This window comes from Manis javanica, chromosome 7, assembly GCF_040802235.1.
Source record: "Manis javanica isolate MJ-LG chromosome 7, MJ_LKY, whole genome shotgun sequence".
Classification (NCBI taxonomy): domain Eukaryota; kingdom Metazoa; phylum Chordata; class Mammalia; order Pholidota; family Manidae; genus Manis; species Manis javanica.
In genome coordinates, this window is record NC_133162.1 from 50759406 (window position 1) to 50780604 (window position 21199).

At 36.0% G+C, this 21199-nt stretch overlaps 1 long non-coding RNA gene across 21 annotated transcripts in view; it reads left to right on the forward strand.

The window, feature by feature from the left end:
- LOC140850408 (uncharacterized) overlaps positions 1 to 21199 on the forward strand; it is a 206981-nt gene that overhangs the window by 27499 nt on the left and 158283 nt on the right. For 3 of the 21 annotated variants that reach the window (XR_012133216.1, XR_012133217.1, XR_012133212.1), the window contains exons 4-5: positions 10399 to 10507; positions 15715 to 15774. The exons of 6 other annotated variants lie outside the window; for them this stretch is intronic. This is a non-coding gene — a long non-coding RNA (uncharacterized lncRNA). 12 more of the 21 variants (XR_012133213.1, XR_012133215.1, XR_012133222.1 and 9 more) reach the window with 10 other exon arrangements.

A 21199-nucleotide genomic window follows, 5' to 3' on the forward strand; every position in this document is an offset into this window, starting at 1 on the left:
CTGTAGGATGTCTTTTTGTTCTACTGATGGTGTCCTTTGCTGTACAGAAGGTTTTTAGTTTGATATAAGTCCCACTTGTTCATTTTTGCTTTTGTTTCCCTTACCTGGGGGAGATATGTTAGTGAAGAAGTTGTTCATGTTTATATTCAAGAGAGTTTTGCCTATGTTTTCTTCTATGAGTTTTATGGTTTCATGATTTAAATTCAGGTCTTTGATCCATTTCAAGTTCACTTTTGTGTATGGAGTTAGATAGCAATCCAGTTTCATTCTCTTACATGTAACTGTCCAGATTTGCCAACACCAACTGTTGAAGAGGCTGTCATTTCCCCATTGTATATCCATGGCTCCTTTATTGAATATTAATTGACCATATATGTTTGGGTTAATGTCTGGAGACTCTATTATGTTCCACTGGTCTGTTGCTCTGTTCTTGTGCCAGTACCAAATTGTCTTGATTACTGTGACTTTGTAGTAGAGCTTGAAGTTGGAAAGAGAGATCCCCCCCTGCTTTATTCTTTCTTCTCAGGATTGCTTTTGCTATTCAGGGTCTTTTGTGGTTTCATATGAAGTTTAGAATTATTTGTTCCAGTTCGTTGAAGAATGCTGTTGGTATTTTGATAGGGATTGCATTGAATCTGTTGAGGATCCATGTTTTGACAGCAGAACTTTAAAACATATTTAGCATAAAGTTTTGGTAGCTGAATTTATAACTTTTAAATATTTACAGAAAAGGTATGCAGGCCTCTATTTGTACTCTTACCTGAGCCCTGAAAATATAAGGAGTGGGCCTGCATTTGCTAACATTTTTACAATAAGTATTTCATCTGCAATCTCAAAATTTAACTATCTTCTCTGTGGTTTCATAGTACTTTGTGTGTTCTTCCATTATCACAATATCATGTTGTGTATTAGTTATTCACATTCATTGGTTTTTTTTCCTCACGGGATTACATGAGAGCAAGTGTCCTTTTTACTGCTACTCCCTCCTCTGCCTACATTGATTGTACCACATAAAAATATGACCAATACTGAAATTTGGACTAAGAGAATTTCTTCAGTCTTTTCCTTTCTGAATCTCTTCATCCACAAGGTGACTCATTTTATAATACCTTACTTTTCTTATTTTACTCTGTTTAGAGTCTGCAAACTTATTCCTGAATGTCCACTTTATTATGGAAGTAAACAAATAATATTGTGTTTTTCTTCTGGAAGTTCCTGCCAAGCTCTACACTCCACAACTGGAACAAATCCCTGTCAGAGCAAAGCCTTCAAGACATGTCATGCTTAAATCCTCAGTCACAGCGTATGTCTGCACAGGGAGATTATACAAGGTGTACAAGGATAATACACATAATGATTATCATAGTAATACGACAGCCAACAAAATTGTCTTATATGCTGTACAGTGCACTATATGTTTTATATTAATTATATGACTTAATATTCATAGATACCCTGTAAAGTAGAAATTATTATTTTCCTATTAAAGTTGAGGTAGAGAAACTTAACTATCCTGCCTAAATTTTTATTAGTTTAAAAATAATGTATGTAGGATTCATACCCAGGTACATATTACTGAAGCTTTGACCCTTTCTTTCTTATTACTTTCTTATATCCATCTTTTTCTGGTTGCCATTTACCAAATGGTCAATACATAATTCTGGCCATTAAATATCTGTTAAATTCATGAAAAAAATTAATGAGAGATGATGGATGGATGAATTGATTGATTAATTCAGTCAATTAGGTAGGTGGATGATTGATTGATGGATGGGTGGATGGATGAGTAGTTGGATGAATAAATAGATAATAGATTTATAGTTAGGAGTAATCAATAAAGAAAGGTCATTTGTAGGGAATTAATGTTAGAATAGATAATAAAGATCCTTGATATACAGGTAGGTTAAAATCTACCAAACAGCAGGCATAGACATTTAAATTTCTTCATTAATTAATATAAGTAATATTCTTCCTCCAGGAAATCATTCAAAATAGAAGTGATAACAGCAGAGGATTTAAAACTTCCATGTGTATCAACACTAATCTAGGGTATTTCTTTAAAAGGCAGATATCTTGGCCCCACCTTCAGAGACTCTGCTGAGATGGTGCTGAAGGGCATACATTTTATCATCACACCAGATGATTCCAATATAAAAAAACCTATGAACTACACTTTGGGGAATCTATTGCTAGAAAAAAGTAGGTAAGATATGTTTCCCCCTTATCCTCAGAAACAAGGAGAAAAGAACAATTCTTAATAGAGTCTTTACTAGAATGATCCCGTTTAAAGTGCTTTGGTCCACGTCCCAATCTCAGTTCCCAGAGTCCCAGGGGCGTCCTAAGCCGCTTAGATGGGGCTGCTCGGGCCCCACAGAGCAGCAACACTGCCGGCGGGCGGCGCTCGGGCTGCGCTCCACGGCTACTCTCACCCGGCTTCTCGGCGGGGACTTCGCGGAGACTCTGGCATTGCTGGCCTCAGGCTTCCCCCTCTAACTTGATCTTCCCTTCCTCCTTCTCTTCTGCCTCTTCCTTCTACTTTAGTCCTCTCTTCTGGTCTGGGAGTAGAAAAGTCCTGTCTACAAATTTTTATTTTATATCTATCTGTTGGATTAACCATGCGTGGTGTTTAAAAATAGTAGATGAGTATTTGCAGTCTTTATTTTCTGGTTCATAGTGGACCAATACACAGTCTAAGAAAGGGGAAATACTCAGAGCATGAGTAGAGGAGTTTACTAGGGAGCAATGGCAACCCTCGAACAAAATTTCAAAAGAGCCAAACAAAGAACACTCGGAGTCTATAGAAAATGACTTCATGATTAGTATCATATCTTGGATTATACAGAAGATTCTGTGTGTGAATAGAAAGCACAGAATACTTTTTAAATGAGGATGGTAAAAAGTAATGACTCATTGACCAATTGCAATATAACTAAAGTATTTTCTAAAATATTAAGGCTTGGAGACCAAAATAAGGTAAGTTGAATAGTGACTTGATTGTTTTAAGTGGGAAATAATTATCAGAAGTTTTGCTATTTATTAACTTATAATATTCTTGAAAATCCATTTTCTTCCATAATACCCCTAAATGTTCATACTTAGATCCCTGGAAAGAAGGACTTTGGGAACTTCTGTTAAACATGATGTATTAAATACGTTTCCCTCTGTTGCCTCTAAATTTCTTTAAATGATAAAGAAGTTTTCAAAGGTTTCAAAGGGGATATACCTTAAGTCAAAGAAAAGGAGAAGGAACACATCAGCATTATTGAAGCTGAAACACAAATGCCAAGGTGTTAGCTGACTTGGCAAAATCAAGCTGATAGTGGAGAAAACTCCAGTCACAAGATGGCTGGCTTACCTGCAGGGGCCCAGAGAGATTCAAGAATGACACATACCAAATGGCTCTGAGAGTGCCAGTGGATCTGATAGCACTGAGCCTGACATATCCCTTCCCACCAACCTCCGCAGAAAGAAACTGCTTATCTTCATTCCAGAAAGAGGCTTGCAATGTACTCCCTGGAGATACTGAGCCCAGTAAACTGAATCCAGGGACAGCAGGTACCAGGTACTACTAGAGACCACAAGAGATACCGAAACGGGAGGGTTGATGAAAGGACTATATTCCCACACAGGAGACACGGCCCTTTCCCATTTGGGCTCTCAGGGTGTTGGGAAGATTCTCTCCCTCAAGCTACAGACTGGAGAATTCTCTCAGGGGAATTTACTATCCCAAGGGAAAAAGAATCTATATATAGATTTTGAAAATCCGATATTGTCCAATAATTTCATGAGAGAATTTTCAAAGAAAAGTGCTTTCTGGCACTAAGAAACCCTTTCCATATACTGGGATGTCCCAATCAGCTTTTCAGTGCTTCATTCTTAATATGTTAGGCAATCAAGGATTGCCAGATACTTGAGAAAAACTGTGGCATGAAACACAGAAGCAAAAACAAACAAAAAAAGGGAATTAGAAATAAACCAGAGCCAATTCAGAATAGGAAAAGTATACTCCAATAATGAAATCATAGAAAATATCCAGTGATAGATAATGTGTCCTTGAAAGAAAACTTAGATTCTAAAAATAGAAATCTGAACAACAGAAATGTGAAGTTATTGGATCACATGGATATCTGAATATAAGGTGAGATTAGTAGGTGGTATCTACATTTTAGTATAAATGCTCCCAACAGTACAAGCATTTTATGTAAGAATATGGATGAAAATAACTAAATTAGCACTGAATTAGAGCTAAATTAGTCAAGCACAGTTCCTCTTGTAGAGTGTAAATCAAGGACTGGAAGAGAGAGAGGAGGAGGGAATTGCTGGTTTTATTTTTTTAATAAGCTCTATAAAACGATTTAATTTTTAAAACTATTCTGTGTTTTATTTGATAATACATATTGTTACATCATAAAAATATTTTATTGATATCCAGAAAATCAGAAATCTTCATAATCTGCATCTTTTTTCTGATAAATGAAAAAAATGTGTGTAGCATCTGTTTATGTTATTGTAGCTCCTGTTCTTACTGCTCTATTTGGATATATGGATCCTCACCAGGATAATGCAGATGGCAAAATTGTATATGGGAGCATGTAGTTCTGAGAATTGAGCTTTAAAACCCCTGAGCTATCTGTTTCAAATGCCACATAATAACTATGTGTGCAGTCTTGAAGTGCGTAGTCTTAGAGTCTGCTGTCTGTAACTAGAACATGATTGTGTAGTACCCACTGAATGTATATTATTCTTTATTCTATGTTAAAGACTTACAGATACAACCTAAAAGAAAATTCAGTCTTTAAAATACTAGGATTCCAAAGAAATCACTCATATCAAGAGAGAAACAAGCAAAATTTGATTTATCAGCATCGCTATTATAACAGGCTCTTAGAGTCCTTCGGTGCACTATTAAAACATTTATTATATGCAGATTTCTAGCAAAGCACAAACAAACCAAAACAAATTTGTTTTTCCCCTGAGGACAGAGTAAACCCTGAAGAACCTATTTTGTCTGTTTGTGTTTCTGTGTATTCTAGATTCAGGACAGAGGATGAAAAAAAAAAAACTGATTTCAAAGTGGTTTTCTGTGCTTCATGAACCTTGCTAATAAATTCCCACACTAAATGGTTAACAAAAATATGCCCATGTCCTTTAAGAATATAAGGTCTTGGTTCTTCCAAAACTTGTATTGCCAGCTCTCGTTAAAAGTAAATAGTCAGGATTAGTAATTTAGAATTGTGTTGAAAAAAAAATGATAAAAGTGTCTCAATATTTAGTAAACTAAGCACTTTATGAATTAATTTTAAATGAATACTGGCAATCCATATGGGGCTTAATAGTTTATAATACATAGTTTATAATGTCTTATAATAGTTCATAATATCTTACCTCACTTGATTCTATCAAAAGTGTGTGGTAGGCAAGGCAGTCACTTTACTGAGAAAAACAGGTTCACGAAAGTTCTAGAAACTGTATGATGAACAGGAAGCAAGATCAGTCTCAGATTTACAACTTCTCATTCTGAGTCTAGTATTTATTGCCCTGAATTCTCTCCCTGTTCATGAGGGCAGGTATTAATAGGCTATTCATGCTTTACCTCAATAAGAGCAAGGGAATCTGATTTTTAAGTTGAGAATTCTGAACAGGTACCTATTTGTCTTCAAAAGGTCAGTTTATTTAGGTCACATGAAGTGCGCTGTTGGTCATTTGTGATTTCTATGTGTACATGAAAGGTGCACCAGAGGAATCCTTTTGAGCTCTTTGTCCTTCAACAAAATAGCTGAAGCATTATAACAAAGACAATAACGGGACGATGGTGACATGCTGCTTTGGTCGCCAGCTGGGAACACTTAACAATATGAGAGGCACTCAGTGCTGCATGTAATTTACTTCATCTCCTCTGCAATCTTAAGAGATTGGCACTAGAATTGTACTCATTTTACAGGTGAGGAAAATGAAGACCAGAGGTTAGGTCAGCTACCTAAAGAGAGGCAGTTAAAAACTATGGGAGCCATACAATCTAGCTGCAAAAAAAATCTATATCTAAAGCATCCAGTTACCTCTTTGTAACACTGTCTCCTGCAACCTCTGGTGCATATGCAAATCGAGTTTAAGACTCAGAAACAATTATCCGTCCTGCAGCTTATGTTATATCTCTAGAAATACGTTTTTACTAATTTTGCAGTACCCATTAAATCTGAACAAAAAAACATCAAATTAGACAATACTTATCAGATTGATTTGAATGCCTGATTAAGTGATTACATGTATCCAAAGGAAAACTGAATTATTCAATAAGCAGGACCAAACGCGAACATCAGTTAGTCAGGGAGCAATTCTGAGCTCTGAGCTACCTATAGACTTGAGGTTATAAAGGAACTGCAAATGCTATCAGGCAACTGAAAAGTAGGGGGGCAAGGATTGTAGCCTCAGTCCAGCTTTGGAAACCAGCTTTGCCAACCACACTCAGAGTCCTTGTATCCACTTTAAAAGCAGAAACACTTCCCTCATCCTCCATACACCCAGATGGCATGCTGGACAGAAGCAGGAAGGCATAGGAAATTGAATTTCTGCAAGATTAAGAATTTTTCCTGTTTGTAACTGAATATTACTTAAAGAAACTACTTAAATAACCAATTTTAAGCACGATAGCACTGAAAATGGAATCCCCACTCCCTTTAGTCATCTTGTGAAGATGAGAAGACACAATTAGTCTAAAACAAAATGAAGGCTTTGTATTTTCAGTGAGCACAGAGGTGTAGTTTGAATACCTCTGTTAAAATATTTATAAACCTCGTGGGGCTAGTTGATGGCAGATACTGAGCTATGCCTCCATCATCTTCCCAATTCACCGATCTCCCTGTCTAAGCCTGTGCCCTTGCTCACCAGCACTGCTCTGTACCTATATCTCTCTCCACTGACGCACCTCCTTCTGCCACAGTGTGAGGCTTTGACTGGCTTATAATGGAGCCTCACACCTGCTCTTCCTCTCCTACTCCCTTCACTTCTCTTTCCGAGTTAGTTAATTCTATGGTTGTCATAGAAATTACAGGCATAAAAGAAAATCATGTAGGGACTGTTTTCACTGGAAAAAGACATAATAAATAAAGACTGAGAAGTGAGTGGGGAAGTGAGGTTGAATGACAGAAGAGGAAAAATAAAGTCTCTGCCATGCATGCTCAGGAGAACAGGAGACAAAAAAAGCCAAGGTCTGAAATGTGGAAGAGACAGCAAGGCAGGCAGGTCAGCAGGCTCTGCTATACTTTGTTGTGCTCCAAAATGACAGTTTAATAAACGGAGTTGAAGGTGGAGATTTCCTCTTTACTTAAAGGCAAGCTGAAGGTGTGACTAAAAGGCTGCCCAATGTATTTTCCACAAACAGTTATTCTGCAGTTTGGAGTACTGGCAGCCAGGAGGAGAGCTCTTCTAAGAGGCAGTTTCAGTTCCTTCATGGTTTTGTAAATGTAAGTATATGTGTGCTGTCAGGAGGTCTGGAGTTTTTATTCCACATGTATTTTACTGAATAAATCCTACTTACCTGGATGTCTTTTTCCACCAGTTATATAGTGTCTGCGTAACTCTGCTATGTGACCCATGTCTGGGGCAACTTTAGATGCTTTGCTAGACTGCTTTTACTCCTGAAGACAATTCTTTAAGTGACTAGGGTATACGTATGTGCCTGGTTGGACCTGATAAGGAAAAAAACTGCACTGGACATGATAGGAAGCCAGAAGCCAGTTTTATTCCAATTCTATTGCCAGCAATAGTGGGGAAAACACAGACCAAACCTGAACACCTAGTTTCCTGAAGATAAAAGGCTGGAGAACTTTTAAGAGCTGGCAGGGGATGGGAAAGAGGTAGACTCCTAAGGCCGTCTGGATTGGCCAATCTGCCTTTCATAAAAGAGAAGGACACTTTTTCTTTTCTTCATGACAGAAGGTAGTTGTACAACATGGAACAAGGCAAGCCCCTCGTTGGGCTCCCACCCTCCCACAGAAAGTAGAACATTGGGGTGCAGTCTTTCAAGATGATTACATTTCAGAGACGGCTCCCAGGTTCTTGAGAAACAGTCCTGGGTGGAAAACTGGAAAGAGCCTGGAAGAAGATTTATACACATTTCAAAAGGGCAGAGAAAGGGTTTACAATTACAAGGTTTCTAAAGTAAAGCTCCAAGAAAAGGGACGTCAGAAAGAAATGTGTCCGAGGTTTAGTCAAGCTGAGGAGAATGTCAAGGCCACCTTGGCCAGGCCACATTCACAGTCATTGCTGTGGACACTTAGATGCTTTGGTGGCTCCAGGTGGACCAGAAGGTAGCCAGTGTGGCCTGGATTGTTTTTAGTGACGTTGTGCTGGTTTGCTGTCACTATCACCTGTATGCCCTCAATGCCAACTCCATTCTGTTGTCAAATGATAATTTATTTAATATCTACCTTGTTGGATACTCTATGCTAAGCACTAGGTGTTGAAGGTCACTGCATACTCACACTGCATGGGTTACTCTGCCCTTGAACATTCACTGTCATGCCCACCTGGAGGTAATAGAAACTCCTTTCTCCTCTCTGCCAATATCATAAAGGCAAGAGTAAAACAAGACAGAGAAAAAGAAACAAAACAAAAGACATAAAGTAACTGGACAGGATGACTACCCTCTCCCCTTGGGCAAGTTTTATATTCATATCACGGTGCAGTGGGTCATATAAAGATAAAGTAACAGTAAAGAACTTTGGAAAGACAAAAGAAACAGAACCTTTTTTGGCATCATAACTAGAGTTACAATATTGTACCAAATCTCACCATTAGAAATGCTTGTTTCTACTGTATTCTCTCAAAGGAAGGCATCTTCCCCATATTTTTTATACCCATTTAGTGGCTACTAAGGTCTCAATTCTCCAACTGCAAATATTTTGGGGGGAATATGCAAGTATTTTAAAGGAGAAACAATATAGAACAAAATGATTGCAGAAATATCAAGGGCTAAGAGATAGCAGGACCTTGCAGGAGAAGGTGGTGATGTAAGAGATAAGGGATCAAGAAAAAGAGAAAATCAAGGGACACCAAAGGAACAATTCTCTTGTATCCCTCCACTGTTGAAGTAGACATACTGAGAAAATAAAGAACTGATTTTCCCCTGCTGTCTGTGTTCCATAGGAGAGTCTCCAGCAACAGGCTATACTTTCTTGCATTTCTGAACGTGAAAAGTTGAATGATGTCTACTTAGAAAGTATGAAAAGAAGGGAGAGGGAGAAGGGAAGAAAGGAAGGATGTAAAACTGTTTGTAGGACTCCATTTTTTCCCAAATAAGATACCAAGAGATTCCAGGTCACGGGCCTTTCATTTTCCCTTGTAAGGAATTTCATTCCCATCAGCATTCCAAGCTTAGCATTTAACTCATTGAATTATTCACTACAACCCAATGAGATAGTAATATTATTATACCCATTTTCTAGCAGCAGAATTTTGAACTCTAGGAAAGAGGGACACTTGTACAAGTCACACAGTCAGTAGGTAATGGAGCCAGGAACTTAGAGCAGACTATCTGGCTCAGACCCTATGCTTTCACATGAGACCACTGTCTCTCTGGGCACTGCTTTTCTGTATTGAAATGATGAATGTTTAAACGTGAGCAAAGTAGTTAATCCTAATAACATTTAGGGCAATAACTCTAAAGGACCTCAGCAAATAAGGCCCTTCTTCACCTTCACCATGTCTTTCCAGTATCTCTTACTGGAATCCTGCTCATCCTGAGCATCAGCTATGACATGAGATATTAGCCCCACAGCTTTATGGATACCATCTGAGATTATTAGAGCCCAACTTTTTAGCAATTGTGGAATAGTCAAAAATTAACCTTTGGCTCTTTTTGCAAGTTTGCACATAATCAAATTTAGTAGAGCTGTACTGAGTACTCACCTGCATTGGCTGACTAAGGGATACTATACAGTGTTATCCCAGGTAACTCCCCAATCCTATTAATGTATTAAGGGCAACACTGGAAAGGTCAAGGATCAGTGAGCTGATAAATTATCCTTTTATCACTGGGAGGGCTTACATAGACAATCTCCATCTATAGTTAAATATCTGAGAGAAGTTGTATTCCTGAAGGGATGATCAGGAAATTTTTTGTAAAAAATTTTCAAAAGGAAACATAAAAAATGAATGTGTTCAACTTATGAATGAATGAAAGAATTGATGAAAATACCTCTGTCTTACATGACTAAATATAGTTTGCTTTTCCTTTCACAACAGAATTTATGGCCACTTCTCTTGATAATTATTTCACTTAATATATGATTGACAACCATTTTCCCTTTAGCTAGATTAAAATAAACATATATTTTAGCTTCACATATTAGAAAAGAGAGGCTTTTTAATTGTTTTGTTTTGCTCTTTTTTAAATCACAGGAGTGTTAGGATTGAAGTAAAAACTGAACATTATCTCATTTGATTCTATCTTATCTCAAAAGGCATGGAAGGATTCACAGTGATTTTCCAGATAATGATAATTTTACAGGTATGTTATGACCCAGAATTTTAAGTTTCTCTCTTTTGTTTCAAATTTATTTTAAATACACCAACATGATTATCAGTAGGTTTTATGCATTATTAATGGGATTAAAAGAGAATATTTTGATTTTATAATGCATACATTATTCATCCTATGCCATTTCATTTACTCTTGATCAAGGAAGGATATGACCTCACTTCTTAAATTAATAGCTGACTTGCTTCCCTAACAAGGAGTATGCCTACATTTCAAAACTAACTTTCATCACTTAGGTCTATCTTTAAAAATGACTAACATTTAAAAAAATTATTTCCTAGAAGTTCTAAGTCTTTTTCAGTTCTGAACACTAAACAGATTTTCATGGAAGAATAAATGCAGTTTACTCCCAGAGAGGTAAATGGAAAATCTTAGAACTCTAGATATTAACAACTCTAAATTTATGTAACATTATATGCTGAAAATTTATCAAAAAGTTCAACTGTAATAGCTTACAATTCAACTTACATTATCCTAGTGATAATTTAGAATCTAACACAATTCACATAGGAACTTTATTGAATATATGCATGCACACATACATATTAAAATATGACAATATTTTAAGGTTTCATAAATACATAAAATTTCAATTTCTTATACAACTTTAAGAGGTTTAATCTTTCTAGACACTAGTATAATTGACAGTATCATGAAACTAGTGTAAGAAAAAATTTAATTTTCTAACATTTACTATTTGGATATCAGCAAACCTGTGTGAAAATTGAACATTTCAGGAAAGTAGTGATAATTATATATGACAGCCTCTACCTTTACCTTATGTTCTCTCATTCTCAGAGAAAAGTTGTCCCTTCTTAGGCATTTATCTTACCACCTATATGTTGTACTCATACATAATATTCTCCTGGTAGCTATGTATCATTGCTTCTTCAGATCCCCTTCTTGTATGAATGTTGGTCTGTATGCCCTCACTGGCTTCTTCCATAAGACACAAACATGCCAAAATGCACAAGTCTTCCATATTATTATTATCACTATTTTCCTACTTTGAAATATATGTCCTTCTCTCTGCCCTTTGCTTTTCAAATTCCTGGAAAGAACTTTCTTTCTGTTGACAATTTCATTTATTTTTTAATCTCTGGTTTCAGGATATACTCCTAAAAATCTCATTGTACTGGATTGCAGCTACGAAGTTTAATGCATCCTTCAGTTTTAATATTGCTTTACCCTACAAGACATACCTAATCAGACACTAATTCCTAGTCTACCTTTATCAAACCATTCATATCAGTCTTTGCTGGTGTCTTTGTATTGTATGTAGTGAATATTTAAGGTAATGAAAATGACGAAGAAAGGAGAAAATAAAATAACATAAAGCAAGATAAAGGAAGGGTTTTGCACATACTGATACTGGCTTTTATGCCTTTAATTTAAGGTAACATGAACTTATTTCTCTACTTAACAAGTAAAAGAATTTGCATTGCAAAAGAGTTGCTCTGCTAGGTAAGGAAATGCATTATCAAGGTAATAACAAAACAATGTGAAAAAATACATATGTCATTGAAACATAAAGATAGAAAACTCAGAAATATACAAAGTTGTTATAGAAGAAAAATTTAAATATGTGGGGTAAACCTCCATTGTTAAAAAATTGACGTCAACAACTAGTCTCCAAGTAAGGAAAATAAATTCTATCATCACCATTTTCTGAAACTTATAGTAGGTATTATTATTATTCATATTTTATGAATAAGTATACTGACCACAAAGAAAACACATACACACATGCACACACACGCATATACACCACAGCATGGGTCACCATTTTAAGTTTGACATCCATTGAAATTTCAAAAAGAAAGTAAGACTATGCACTATAAAGATCTATGACATCACAAACCATTAAAGAAATTTGAAGACAAATGACCAACTGAGAAAGAAAATTCAGTAATTTGTTCAAAGCTTTTCTATCTCTAATTAATTTTACCAATTAGAAATATAGAAATGAAAAAGGAAGCCAAAAAAGTGCAAATTGCTAATAATCATGCAATGAAATACCCAATCTAATTTATTCAAAGAAATATAAATTCAAAAAAGTGAAATTTCATTTTTCTCCTTACATTAGCAAATCTAAAAAATGTGTGTTAGTACATTTTGTTGAAAATGTTTGAAAGAAGATACCCTCATACCTGTAACTGAAAATATTAACTAATATCAATACATTGTAATAAAATTTGCCACAGCATTAGATATTAAATGTAAATATACCTTTAAACATTTCCATTTTTAAAAATTTAACACACAGATATCACTTGTACATAGATGAAAAGTCATTTATAAAATTGAAATCTTCACATTAGCAAAATGTGTTCCATAGAAGACTAGCTACGTAATTATTTTATGTCTTCTAAATGAAATAGTATGTGTTCCTTGATACATTCACATTTATCACACATATGTCAGTACATATGAATGAAAAAAGTTACAGAACTATAATGTACACAGAAAAACGCTGTGAAAAGATATGATGGGTTTCTGTAGTTAACAGAATAACTAGGTTGGGATAACTTTTAGCTCTATCAGTGTATTATATACACTTACTTTACTTTCACTGACTTGCCATTTATGGCTTAAAACGGCAAAAATATGAACTCTTGCATCTACTCAAGGCAAGAGAGGGAAAGGAAGGAAAAGCCCACACAAAATGGCCGAACACGGATTTCTTGCCTTTGCAGCAAGAGCATTATTTGGCGTGCCGTGGGTGTAGGAGCCTAGAGACTGTTTCCTCAGCACACTGGATGGGGTGGTGTTCCAACAGAGTTGTCTGCTGTTTTATGAGCAGAAGTTGTTACTGTCTGCAAATTGGTGCTATTCTCCAATCTCGGGTTATAAAGGGAAAGCAGATGTTCATGCGCATCTAACCCAAACACACTGGGAAAGGCTACAGACATTTTCCCATTTCAATTATCACAATTTAATGTCTAGAATACATGCCCAAAAGCTTTTCATGGCAAAGGATCAGCACATCCCATGTAATGCAAACCAGGTCCCCAAACACTTCTGTATGCATTGCTCATTTGCAGAGACAAAATCATTATACGGAATATGAGTTCAGAATGTTCTGAAGTGCTTTTGTTGGTATATTTTCAGACTACAAAAGTTTGCCACCCAGTAATTTTCATTATAGATTCCTTATAAGAGTTATTTACTTTCTAACATTTTCATAGTATGTTTTCTTGCAATTGTTAATATTAAGCTGAATTTGCTAGGCAGTTTCTCAAGTGATTGCAATAATTTCTTGTTACCTTCTGTTTCTCTTTCCAGGAAGTTGTCATTAAATGGCAGAGGTACCTTCTTTTGGACTGTAAAATGATTAACATCTTTTAAAATACAATCATCTTTAGTACAAAATGCAAATGTTTGATTTTTCTAAAATAAAAAAATTAACAAAAATGTAATATATTCAAATAGAAACACAAATATTGGTCACATGATAAGCACAAAACATGAAAAACATAGAAATATTCATTGTTGATTATGTGAAAAAAGAAACAAAAATGAGTATAATGTACACATGTGCTCATCACAAAATATTACCAAAGTATGACTGTTTTAGTCATTTCTTGATATTATGAAAAGTTTGTATGTTTGTATTTCTCTTGTTGTTGTATTTTATAAATGTTCTATTAATTTGAAACAAGAAATAGTCTAATTACCTAAGGTGATACAGAAAATATACTTTGAAATAAGATTTGAAGAAACATAAAACATAGTCAGACCTTTGATGTCCTTTCTTCAATACCTCAAATTGTAAAATTGCTTATATTTAAAAATATATTCACTTATGTTCATCAGTATATTCTTATATATTCATATAATATATCCACTGCACTGGAAAATCTTTCTACCATAAGGAAAAAATTATTGGGTTTTGGTCTATTTATTTCACATGGTCTTTCTTTGTTTTGTTTCTGTTTATCTGTTGGTCATTGGCAAACGTAAGAGTTTTTTTAATGAGAAATGCATTCATAGGGTAAATAATTGACCTTTGCAAATTTGAAAAGTCTTCTCTCCCTGACCTCAAGTTCTCTAATCCTTCTTCCCATAATAATGTTACCTTTGTTCCAGTTAGAGTCTACACATAAATATGCATAAACTTTGTGTGTGTGCATGTGTGTATGTGTGTGTGAGCTGAATGAGTATTCCTGTAAAGAGAGAGAATATAAATGGTGCCATTACATAAATGTTCTTTACTGTTTTTAATTTTTCTATAATTTTAAAAAGAGGTATTATTTTTAAATGATTGCCTATTTTCCATTGTGTAGCTGTAGAATAATTTATTTACTATTTTCCATATTGTTCAAGATTTGGGCCATTCATTTCTATTCTTTTACACTTCAAAATGTAATCAAATGAATAGTCTGTGCGTATATGTGAATATACTTATTGGATATATAAATATTTTTAACTACAAAGTGGTTTTATATTTTAAGTTTATTTTTTAATTGAAGTGTAATTGATATACAATATTGTTTCAGGTGTACCACACAGTAGTTCAACAATTACCCACATCATTAAATCCTCACCCCCCACTAGTGCAGTTACTATCTGTCAACATAGAAAGAAGACAGAACTATTGGCTCTTTTCTCCATGCTTTATTGCCATCTCTGTGACCAACTTATTTAATGATTGAGAATTTTTTTACCCCTTTATTTCCCTCATACTCCTCATGTATCCACACTAACCCCTCTGCCTGGGTAACCGCTAGTCACTACTCAGTGTCTATGAGTATACTGCTATTTTTTTCCTTCTGTTTTGCTTTGTTTTTAGATTCCACAAATAAGTGAAATCATATGGTATTTGTCTTTCTCCCCCTGACTTATTTCACTTAGCTTAATACCCTCTAGGTCATCAATGTTGTTGGAAATGGGAGGATTTATTTCCTTTTTATGGCTGAATAATATTCCACTATGTATATGTACTGTCTCTTCTTTGTCCATTCATCTGTTGGACGCTTTGAAAATTTCTGTATCAAGAGCTATACATTTAAAAAAATTTTGAATATAATGCAGAATTTTTCTTCATACATTTTAAACAATTTATATGAATATATTACTGTGATATTTCATATATCTTTGCTAACAGAATGTATTTTCTATTTTTAAACAAATACTTCAGATTAATTATGGTTTTAATTTGTATTCTTTGACCTTAGGAGAGCTGCCATTTTTCATTTATTTAAAAGTCATTTGCCTGCTTTTGTGCGTGCACATATGTAAGTATGGAGGGAGTGAATAGCTTATGTTCTCTGCTCATTTTTCTTTAGATTATTTGATTTTTCTTTTCTCATGAGCTGTAAGAAATACTTATGTACTTTATGTACTAAGGAAATTAATCCTATGTCAGCCATATTCTTGGTAAATATTTATTCTCAGTTTTATTACTCATTTGTCTTTTGATTTGGTTTAATTGTGCTTCAACCTCCTTCAAAGAATTTATTGACCCACCTCCTGGTGGGAGTGCTGTCAGCTGAATCTTCAGCTGTCTACACCTTCTCAGATTGCCTCAGCTTCAATGTATTTGCTCTCTACAAGAAAGACCGTCTGGAGTGGCCAATATCCAATGGCTGATTCATGTTGTGGTATAAAAGTATTCTGACCCAGTGTGAGGAAACTCTCATGGGCTGTTTCAGCTACAGAGGTTCTCATGGGATGGGCTGAGTGCCACTGGGTCTGCAGTGACTTCTCCCTCTGCTCTCCCTTGCTTCCTCCCTTTCTTGACTCCCAAGGACCTCCTGAATAAACATTCTGCAACCTGAACTCTGAATCCGAGTCTGCTTCCCAAAGAGCCCGATCTGTGTGTCACACACACAAACAGCACTTGTAGACAGAGTGAGGCCCTCATTCTGTTCTTCCTTAATCCTATATATGCTGCAATCCAGAGTAAGTTCATTCCTGAAGGAAGTCTATGTCAATATATAATATATGTAATATATTTAATATTTATATGCAACTATTACATGTGTATCTATAATTTAAAGTATATAATTTTATTAAATATACATCAGAAATAACATAGAATATCATTTTGCACATTTAAAATTTTCTAAAAACAGTATCAACATATATTGCCACTAATTTTTTTCACTCAACATTTTTTTTATATTCAATGTGTTTGAAAGATGTGGTCCAGCTCACTCATTTTGCTTTCCTGATAATGATCATTTAAATTATCTTCTGTTTTTCAGTCTCAGGAATATTTTTCCTCATGCATATGTGCATGAGTTTCTCTATAGTATATATAGCTAGGAGTGGAAATGTTTGTTCATAAGAGATGGAAATCTAACATTGCTAAAGAATTCCAAATTTCTCAAAATCTAGATTTCACAAATGCCCTATTTTAAAACATGTTCTCCAAATAATAATTCCTTGCTCATTCATGAGCTAGACAATTGGATGCAAAAAGCAGCTTCCATTCAACTAGATGCCAGTTGCACAGCAGGTGGAAGATGGATTTGTGAGATTCGCCCTTTTAAAGATAAAAGGGGTAGGAAAAGTGTCTGTGACCTTTGTTAGGCTTGAGCTGCTTCACAACCAGTCTTTTAATTTCCCCTGCTTTTCATTGAATGACTTTTCTCTACCAACCTCTTGACTGTCACTATGGTAAGCTTGAGGTTCACTATCATCAGGCCAGCTTTTGTATTAGAAAAAGTTTTCAGGCTATTTGGCCCTTTTAGGATCTTGGAACTCAGGGTATACCTGCATATGCTATCTTCAATTAAAAGAAGGGAGAAAACAAATATTTCCAAAATGTGCTTTCTTCACATTTTAATGAGAGGTTATGAACACTGAGTTATCTCCTCCTTGTTCCTTAGGCACTGAACTTTACTTGGTCTCATGCTTTATATTTTCAGTGAGAGCCCTCATTTGGGAGTCAAATGTGCCAGGAGAAAAGCACACTTGGTGACTCAGCTCTTACTGCACCATTGCTGCTCTCTCTGCCATGAACAACTCTTATTGAACTAAATATAACATAGAAGCTCTCCTCCCACTGTAATTAATGACCATGAAAAGTCTAATATCTCTGCCTCGTGGCTGCTCCAACTGAAATAGTTATAGATTGTTCCTTAATGCAAGTTCAGATCCTTCTGTTAGGGTGCAGGCTTCCGAGGCTTCCCCAGAGAACAAACTACACAGGCATAGAGATGTAAATTCAAGCAAAGTCTTTATTCAGCCAACTAGTTGGGGTCCAAGTCAGCCCGACGCAGCGGGTCTCAACAAGGACCCCGAGCACTCAGAGCCAAGGGTTTATATAGCAATTTCAAAGCACTTAACTCATAGCAATTTTCTATAACTATACATTATTCTTGCAAGACATATATCCTGGGGTTAAGCAAGGGCAGGGTAAGACTACTCCTCAATGGTTAGGGAGGTTCTGCACGATAAGCTTGGTATGTAAGATTTACTGACCAAGGTTAGCTGACCAAGGGTCACAGCTGCCCACCACCCGGTGCTCATGATTAACTTGTTTTTCAAGGCCTTACCCAGTTCCAGTTTTTCTTTCTAAGTCACATACTCAGAAAATGGCTTCTAGGCCTTTAAGATGGCTATGCTTATGCTAACCTATTTCTATTCTTACACACTTAGTCTCCGCTTTACTCCTGATAAGTAGGGAGGGCCTGCTGAAAGCTCAGATTTGGGTCTGCCAGTTCCTGCCAGTGACCCGGACAGAACTGCAGCTTCAGGGCCTGCCTGAAAGTCTCCTTTCTTTGGGAAGCTCTCAGAATGTAATCTCACTCCATCCTGTGCTCCACAGCTCCCCAGATCATGGGGTGGTGAGGGCAAGTCTCCGTGCAGTGCGGATTCAAGCGAACATGGGATGATGGGACTCCCAGTGACCCTGGCCTTGAGAGAGGGAAGGGAATCTGCCCTATAACAAGAAAATGTTCATTCAGCAAACTTTCCCTCTGCACCTCTGCATATTCCTGCTCTCAGCTATCTGCAAAGCCACTGCCATTCATTTCTACTCCTGCTTTAATAAATTCCTTCCTTACTTGCACTTGTCCCACCTGCTTGAGAATTACTTCTCATTCAGAGTCAAGAACCCTCCCTCGTCTAGGTTGAGGTTTCACGCAGTGCGCAGGTAGAGACCTCCCAGAAGCAGCTGCCAGGCAACAATGTGAACATTCTTGTCTTTGTCATATGTTAGACCATTTTTATTTCTTGTCCATGTTGATTATGCAATTTCCAGTATACTGTATTTCCAGTGCTTATCCCTCACACCTCAGTGCATCCCATATTGGGTCAGATATTTCCCTCATTACTCCAGTATGATTTCTTGTTTCCACCATTTTGATAATTCACCAGGTAACTTTATGATGCTACCCATGATTTATCTTGAAAAATAGCCTCTTATAAAGTCTCTGTATTTACCACATTTAGAAAATTATTGTGTTTAAATAAGGTTAGTGTTTACTGCTGGCCATTTCAAAGTGGGACAATGCATTTATGAATATACTATTTACTTCCATTTTTGATAAAGCCTTTACGAATAATTCTTTGTTTTCAGATTACTCCCTCACAGAAAACAACACAAAATATTCCAAAGGCAACAATCTATTTATCCATGTTGTTGGAATAAGTGCTCTTGAGAATACAACATAAAAAACATGTATAAACTTTATAAAGGTGCTTGAGAAAAAGGTAAAACATTTAAAAGAAATCCACAGTTTGTCATCTACATGAACTTTGAAAATGAGGAAGGGATTTAAGAATATGTCACATTTGTTGGTAAATGTTTAAAGAAAAAGAATGTTTATGTAATATTGAATATGTTATGGACCATATTACCATTGCAGAGCATATGTTCTTTGGAAGTAAGAGAACATAAACCCACTATATAGATGAAAATAGCAAAATTTGGAATCATATGAAAGAAATGCTCAACTTTTAAACTTGAACAGATCCATAATAAACCTGCAAATTTTGAATTAACACCTGTTCTGGATCATTATCACTCATGAAGTGCCAAGTGGAGACTTGTTTATCTGTGGGAAATGCTATTATTCTTCAAGTTCTGCTGGTAATATGTATCATTCACTTAAATGTTTCTCCTAGCGATCTCATATCAATCTGGAAAAACAAAGATAGAGTATGACTTGTTTGCCAATTTTTTCCACTAGGATAAATTGAGAGAGTTATTTATCTAGAGTCACTGTCCCAAAAATTTCTACTGCCGTGACTAGGAAAACACTACCTTGGAACAAAGAGACAGATGGACAGATGATGTACATTCTTCATCCATGTTCAGGGGAAGTGTATTGGGTGTTGGCTCTGAGGACAGTAAGGGCATTGACAGAGCTGTCTCAACACTTTAGGAGATATAGGAACAAATAAATGAGACTTACTGATCATTCTTCTCCTTTGTGAATCAGAAATATAGCGCCAAGTACATTCTCAAATTAAAGCAAATTAGAATGAAGGTCCATAATCAGTTTACCCCTACATAGCAATGTGTCCCCATACATGACAGTGGCAAGTTTGAGACGTATTAAGGAATAAAACTAACAGGAAGGACAAAGTGGGTCAAAAGGAAGAAAAGAGGAAAGGAAAGAGGTAGGAACATTGGAAGTAGTAATACATTTATGTTTCTTTGAATAATAAGTACCCAGAGGACCACTGTTCACAGACATACATATCAATTATTTTAGATTCCAGTTAACTAGAGAAAACCTGAGTAGTTCCCAGACAGAAATAGTTTAATTCTATCAGCCAAAGATTCTCATGCATTTTTAGTTCTTTCAGTGAAGGAATCCTTTGTTCAGATCAAGTTTTACCTTTGTTAGAAATATTGCTCACCTCAAAGTACCCATATTTGAGATCTAAAAAATTATCTAGTCAAACTTGGAGCCACAACCTTAACAAAACATCTTTATTAGAGAAAGTTTAGTGATTTTGATATTGGAAACATCCTAATGACACCTGCAGAAATTATGTCCTTTCTGATGATTAGAAAGTAAAGAACTGTGGATAAATATTAATTGTATCAAATGTATTCTTTCAAACCTTTTTAAATACCTACCTTGTGCAAGGTAACATGACAGACACCTTGAAAATGATGCTGGAAATGATGGGTAAGCAAGCTTTCAAAAACTTGTTGTTCCTGAAGGACCACAAGCAAGCATGAATGTAAAATGAGCAGAAGGAGGGCAGGTTGGGCTTAAGAGCAGGAAGTAACTGCTGGCTCAAAAGGGAAACCGGTCATCACGGGCAATCTCACGGCCCATGGGACTCTGGTGGATTCCAGAATCTACTTCTCTGGCTAGTACCTGCTCTTCCCCTACATTCTCTGAAGTAAGGAACTTGGACCAAGTAACCCAGGTCACCAATCCTTATTGTTTGAATAAGGAAGGATATTTAAGGTGTTGCTGAAGAAATTTCTCTGTAACTTACCAACCCTGTAATTGAGGGCTCATAAACAACAGTAAGGTTCAAAGAGAATGCATGATAATTACAGTGATCATCCACATATTTTGACTTCCTTCAGCAAAGTTAACCAATCAGAAGCAGCAGTGAGGACACAAATATTGGACTGGGAAGATAGAGAGGGACAAGAGAGAGAGACAGGGAGAGAGGTGCCTCCTTCTACTGACTCACTGATTTTATTCCACTATTCTAACACTGGGTTGTTTTCTTCAAATC